The 7,520-nt window shown below is 33.5% G+C and overlaps 1 long non-coding RNA gene across 1 annotated transcript; it reads left to right on the top strand.

Annotated features, from left to right (window-relative positions):
- Window positions 1-4,022: 4,022 nt before the first annotated feature.
- On the top strand, window positions 4,023-6,769 carry LOC139862924 (uncharacterized). Its single transcript, XR_011764322.1, has 3 exons — window positions 4,023-4,107; window positions 4,247-4,316; window positions 6,043-6,769. It is a non-coding gene; the product is annotated as an uncharacterized lncRNA (long non-coding RNA).
- The last annotated feature ends 751 nt before the right edge of the window (window positions 6,770-7,520 follow it).

Raw genomic sequence — 7,520 nt, 5'->3', positions numbered from 1 at the left:
ATTTTCACTTACATCACACTATCGGGTCGAAATTATTCCTCAAAATGGTCAAACGTACATCACTAAATATAAATATGAACTTAACAACGTCAATATTTTAAAGTATACAATTTCTTGTGATTAAAGTACTTCACAACATATGTTTAATTTGATTATTTTTATTTATTTACCCAATGCTACAATTTACATTTAAAATGCTTACAAATAAAATATTACAATACTCATGATTTACATTTAGGGACAGCGACGCCACAAGCTTTAGCGACCTTCTTGGCACAGGGGACTTGAAATACTTCACAAGAGCTGGATCTTTAATGTAACGACACAAACATGGCTTTTGTTGTTTGAGCTTGGTACAACATTTTGGTGGTGGCGGAGTTCCTCTCACGATGGGAGTTAAGCACGGCGCAAGTTGTGTGGGATCACATGTCACCGCTAATGTATGTGTTGCACAGTACTGCTACTAACAATGGAAGTACAATCAAGGTTAATAATGACTTCATCTTTAAAATACGGATGTTTAGATAAATTAATGTGATGAATTTGTATTATTTATACATGTTTGAAAGATCTTAGTTAAGTTACGTGTATGGATAATATTGCTGGAGTCTTTCATAATACATTAGCAATTTTGTTCGACATTATAAGACAAGGATTATGTGTCACATGGATTTGATGATGGGGCACGTTAAAAATGTTTTGCTAAAGGATAATTATTTGTTATTTATTTATTTATCTCGTAGTTGCATAACTCGCCCGTAACTACTGCCCTGAATGAAACTCATACCAATCCGAGAACATTGCCGGTAAAACCTCCCCTCCCGCCTGCACCCGAACTAAGCGAAAGGCGATCTGGGTGGATACTTCACGTTAGGGGTAATATTGAGTGCAATGTTACAATCTAGCAGAATCGAACTCCTGACCACTCTGCTAAGAGTGATAGACCACTACCAGTTGAGCTATTAAGTTTTCTTTAAAGTTATATTGAAGGATCTTGATACAAACTTTTAAAGTTTGGGCTACAACATTTAAAAGAATTTGGGCCCGTATCATTCAGTCCTCTAGAGATTTTCATACGAAATTGGAGAGGTCCCGTAGCTGGGTGCAACGTAAGTTCCAATCGTATACAAAAAACTTAGACTTTCGTGATCAACTGGTGAAAGAAGTAGGATTTTTCGGAATAGGCAACTCGTGCCTCGTGGACTATCTAAGTTAATCAAATAAATTGTTTGTATGTTAAAAGTCTCATAATAGTTGGACCCCAGCCTATTTAATTTGTTTGTGGAATTGTGGACTAAACAGAGTACAGACCACTACTTTATATCGTTACATGTACACGAGGTAGTACATAGTTGTCTTCCTTTGTCATTTGTAGAGATGGCAATGGTCGAGAAAAAATTCATAACTCGCGGGTACTTGATCTGTGATGGGCGGGTAAAATCATAAAATTCTACCCGCGGGCACGAGTACGGGTAAAACATTATACTCGCCAAAGGGTCGCTGGCGGGTCGCGGGTACATACTACCCTTCGTGGGTAAAACCCGATCCGCTAAATCATGAGACTTTTTCTAATTTATACGCGAGTTTATACATACAATTACAATTATCAATTCAAAAGGAATTTTACAAGTAATGCAATAATGATTAAAAATACAATATTACATGTAAGTAAAAAACTTGACTTTCACGTCATTTTACACATGTTAATTGTACATAATGTTTATAATTAATAAAATTTACTGAACTTTTTTAAAAAAATTAACGAAGTTGTATATTATTATTACTCGCGGGTCACGGGCATGTGCGAAAGTTTTGTGCCTGCGGGCGGGTAACGGTTCTCAACGAGCAAAAAAACAACCCGATGGGCGGGTCGTGGGTATATAGAACCCGTGCCCGTTGCCTGCGGGCGCCATCCCTAGTCATTTGGACCCCATTTTGAACGACTTTTATTTCCTCCGCCTTATTTTCCTAAGCAGTATGTGTTACTAGTTATCCTTGAATTCCTCAATCCCTTAAAATATGAACGAGAAAAAGAATATTGACAAACGATTGTTTCTTCTTTTTGTTCGTAGAAGAAACATTTTAACAATAATCACATTGGGTCAACGAGTGAAATCCTTGGTGACGAGCTCTCAATCGACGAGACCCGTAACCAGTGGCGGAACTTGAACTCGGATACAGACGGGGCGGTGTAAAAATTTAATAAATTTTTCATTGTCAGGAGGGGTAAACACTAAAAAAAACCTTATTTTTTTATAAATTTTTTTTTTAGTGTAAAATTTTTTGTTACGTAAAATTCAGGTGGGGCGAATACCCCCTTTGGGTTCCACTAAGTACCGCCCCTGCCAGTAACCGATTACAAGCTTGGCTAAATTATTTAATCAATTAGTGATCTAGTGAGAATGTTCTCATTTTGTATATTGGTGAGAACAAATTTGAGCCACATATTTATTAAATCCCAAAAATAGTTACAAAATATAAAATAAGGGTGAAAAGGGGAATTTCCTCCCTCTTCTTATAACTGACGTTCCTAAATTGATGCACGAAGTTAAAAAGATTGAATTCACTAATTTATTTTGAGTTAGGTTACGTACAGGATGTAAACACCCAATTAAGAATTCATTTGTACAAAATCATAAGTTAATTATAGAGTAAAAAGCATCCTGAATATCATAGGATCATTTTAATGCATACCGAAACATTATGAACGAGGTGAATGTATGGAATAATGGTGGTCATTAGTAAACTATACACATCGATTGTGATTATAATTTTATTATATATAGTAAATGAAGATGATGATTAGGGGATGCAGTCAGTAAATGAAGATGAGGATTAGGGGATGAAGTGAGATTTAATGCATCATATAATTGGTTTTTTTTTTTTTTTTTTTTTTTTTTTTTTTTTTTTTGTGAAAGGTAAGGTCTCAAAGTGAGGTTGGTGGGGATTGAATTTGAGTCCTCTTTGGAGATTCCAAACACTCAACCACCCTTTTGGGGTTATGCATCATATAATTGTGGATGATTACAATGATGAACATGAAATGGCATGCATGTATTATGAAAAAAAGGATGCAAATGTATACTCTACATCTTCTAATTAAAGGTTTTAAATTTGTTTATTTAACATTGAACTGATGGTAAACACGTTTCTTGTGGATGCAACACCTCAGCAGCATGCTTCATAACATATTGATTCTTCTTTTGCTTTCAAAAGTTTGTCAACCAAAAAATGTTTATGTTCACCAACGATGTACATATAATCGATATTCTGTAAACCAATCCAAAGCTAATTAAATAAAATCAATAGTGGAAGTGGAAGTTTGTTAGGAGATAAAAATGGAAAATGAAGTAACAGTAATTCCATTTTTGCCCTTTAATTACTAGTAATTTTTTTAATTCTTTTAATTAATTAGTTAATAAATAAATGATTTAATAAATGAGTGGTCTACAAGTGTTCTCATCAATAATTAAAATGAGAATGAGAATGTTCTCATTTGAATACATTTATCTCTAACTCACATAAAGCCTGAGTGATACATCCAACGTGTCACTCTGTTATTTACTGCTCTAATCAACCTCCACATGTTAATCACCACAATAATCCATCAATTTTTTTATTTTTATTTTTTGTTAAATCTATATCGAACGCAAAAAAAAAAACCGCTACTGCAAAAAATCAAACGGTTCCAAGCCCTAATCCAAATCGTCCTTCTCCTACTCTGATCTCCGATTGATCTGCTTTAACCCTAATAACTCGATTGATACACCAGCCAAAATCAATACATATCTGATTCGGAAACATAAAAGCTACGATCGATAAAGTTTTTAAATTATCGCGAAATTTCACATAGTTCTTCGTCAACGTTTGAAACGGAAATTCAATCGGTGAATCTGTGTAAGCAGGTATGTAATTAAACGTCTGATGTTGCAACTGTTCATCTTACTATTTCTTTGATTTGATTCAACTACTGTAATTCTCTGCAAGAACTTTTGCTAATACATTTGGGTAAAATGCTATTTAGTTGATCAGCGATTTTGAGAACCGACACTTTGAGGGGCGTGTTGATGCATTGACAAGAGCAATCTACTATCAAGCTGATCGAAGGTATGGTTGGTATGCATACCCCTATAATGTAAACCTTTTTTAACCCCATTTTGAACCCCAATTTGTCATCTTTCTGTTATGTTTGTAAATAAATTACTGTACCTTTAATTTATACATGTTCGTTAGTAATCGTATGAAGGTATAAGGCTAGGAAGAGTCAGCTACCAACCATCAAGAAATCGACAAGATACTATAGTGAAGTAATGTTGGTATGTACATGATTATAGTTACTAATCTTTTAATCGAACTAATCTTTTAATCGATGATTTGTTACCGTTTTCGTTGATAAGAGGAAGAAGTCATCAAAATATATAGCTAAAACTGACGAACATCATTATCATTATTATGGATGTTTTGTCATCTTCACAAGTAATTTTACAAATGAGATAAAAGTGAGGCCAACCTCCTCCCGTTTAGGTAACTATCTTCCCGAGTTCTTGCGATGGATATCAAAGTTCATTATTTGGTATAGATAATATAAAAGAATGATAATAATTATAAGCTAATCTGAGAGTCTGAGTTTAGTGGATCAGGATGTTTATTTGATATTGATATCACCATTTCATATTTTTTGTCAATAGTGTTTTGGTTATGGTATCAAAAGTGTGTTTGAGGTTTGAACATAGGTTAAAAGAAGGGATTGTCAAACCCATTTATAAGTAAGTTGGTCAAAATTGGCACCTCTAATATCAACATTGTTATGTTAGGTTCAGTACTCATCATTTTTTGTTTGATTGGTTGTAGAAGTAAGGGCAAAAAGTTCATGGAAAGAACATAAATTATATAAAAACATCATAAACATGTAAGTAATATGATTCTTATTACTCTTATGTTGTATGACATCTAATATGGAATTAACCGGAAGGGTGCAGTGCTATAGGCCATTACTACACACTAATATGGCGTGCAACTGTGCATGATTATTATTATTTAGTAATTATTACATATGTAAGTTTTTATTTATATGCTAATATTGTCTTTTGTGGTTTAACAATTATGCCTTTTGTAATCCATCAAATGTCTTGCGGAGTATTTTTCTTAAGGTGAGTTTCTAACATCAATTTTCATATCATTAATATTTTGATGAAATTCAGTTGCCAAAGCATGTAGTTTAGATCAGTGGTGAATACTCTACTAGCTAGCCTTGAAGGCTTTTAGTGAAGTTGTGAACCAAATAGAAGTTGCAATCAATTGTTTTTTTTTTTTTATTTTTTTTTTTTTTCAATCAAAAGGGACCCAAACGGAAGTGTGCAATAATAATAAAAGTGACCCAAATGTGGGTTATGTCAGATCTATGTGCTTACCTTGAGTGTTTTATAAAGATCAAACTAATGAAATGGTTGATACACTGGCCAGGATATATATATATATATATATATATATATATATATAGGGGCGGTGTTAAGAAGGGGCTGTCGAGATCGGTCATTCCTGATGATTAATTTTTATTAATGTATTTATATGCTGCAAAAGTTCGACATACCCAGTGATGCTATGATATATTCCTTCTATTTAAATCTTTGACTAGCAAATCTATTGTCAATCAATATTAATAAATTATATTTTTCGTTTACCCGTATATTTACGGGTCATTTCGGAAACGGACATCTTCACAAGCTTACTTGCAAATAATGCCAACTGGATGGGCAATCTTGCAGGTACATGCTCATTTATTAGCTTCATTCTCCACCATAGACGAATTTTCCCCATATACGGTCATATTTATATCATAATGCAAGTAGCAACTATTAGGATCACTTAGTGCAATGTTGTGACTCGAAATGTTGTGTTTAACTTTTCAACGAAACAACTACTACGCATATTCATAATTGTATTCATTATTAGCGTTTACGAATCTAATACTTTCAATACATTTACTTCAAATTGTATTCATTATTTTGTATTTAGTTACATGTTTGGTTCATGGTGTTGTAGGGAACTTGCAATTGAGATTTCGGATTAGTTTGAGGCTTTGAGATCACGAAATGGTGTAAAGGTTTGCGCTGGTGAGCTTTTATTTTGCAATAAACTATGCAGTAAGCTTCACACCTTTTTTCTAGGTAATGGTTGTTATGGGTGTAGGAATATGGGGGTTTTCTGACCATGTACTTATAGACTATTACTCTATATCACTTATTCTATCCAAAAGTTATTATCATTTAATTTATTTTCTATATTATTTTCAACACATGTGATTTGTGAAGGCAGATGGAGAATAAATTTGGTTTGCATATGGTAACGGTCACAACTCGGAGAAGAAATAATTGACTATGAACAATTGAAAGATACATTGTAATTGTATTCATTAATAGCATATACAATACCAATCGTTTCAATACATTACTTTTTAGTACAAATGTTATCAACACTGCCAATGGTTTGGGGTGTCGGGCTCAATTCTTCTCTGACTTCTCTTATGCACTTCTGCCCGAAGGTGATGGGTGTACTTTACGATTTAACTCTCGGTCATCTCTCTACCAAAAACCAACATGTAAGTTGTTTTAATTTGTAAGAATGCATTTCAGTTTTAAGTGATTGAATTGAAATTGTTATGGCTGTTTATGTCAACATGAACGGGTCGGTTAGGTTGGGAAATGAGGTTGAACGGGTCGATTTCACTATGTATTTATCAAAGTGAGCTTATAATACTGTCAAACAATATAGCAACTTTTACGTATCAATTTAATTTGCTTATTCACCTACGACTTTAGTAAACGTGTTTTATATCTTTATTAATCTTTACAACAATCCTTAGAAGAACTTGAATGCATTGGTTTAATTACAAACGTTGTTTGTTTACATATCAAGTGTGATGTTTTATATTGACGTTGTTATGTTCGTTTTTCATAAGTTCGTTAACATTTTATTAGTTTTATTAGGGCCCGCCGTGCAACGCACGGGCTCTTAAAGGCTAGTATATATATATAACAAGCACGCAGAGGCGGAAATGACATGGAGCAAATGGGGTCACCCGACCCCAGTGAAATTTTTTTTTAGTGCAAAAAATTTAGATTTTTTCGTTTCGAACCCAGTGAAATTTTGTTTGGCTAAAAGTCTTCATATTTTGTCCCCAAAGTCTCAAGATTTTGCCTAAAATCCTTCAATGTTTGCTCAAAAGCCTTCAAATTTTGCCCAAAAACCTTCAAATTTTGCAAAAAACTCTTCAAATTTTGCCTAAAAACCTTCGTATTTTTCAAAAAAAAATTGCTGCGCTTTTAAAAAAATTTCGCCCCCAGTGAAAAAAATGTCTATTTCCGCCACTGCAAGCACGGGTCAACGCACTCCGCTGCATGCGAGAAACTTTTTGTTATTTATATTTCCAAATAAAATATATTAACGATAATGAATCTAATATAATAAAAAAAGACAATCATCCGCTTCAAAAACAAAACACACCTAATCTAATTCTAATC

This window comes from Rutidosis leptorrhynchoides, chromosome 8, assembly GCF_046630445.1.
Source record: "Rutidosis leptorrhynchoides isolate AG116_Rl617_1_P2 chromosome 8, CSIRO_AGI_Rlap_v1, whole genome shotgun sequence".
Classification (NCBI taxonomy): Eukaryota; Viridiplantae; Streptophyta; class Magnoliopsida; order Asterales; family Asteraceae; genus Rutidosis; species Rutidosis leptorrhynchoides.
This window is presented reverse-complemented; position numbering and strand designations above follow the sequence as displayed.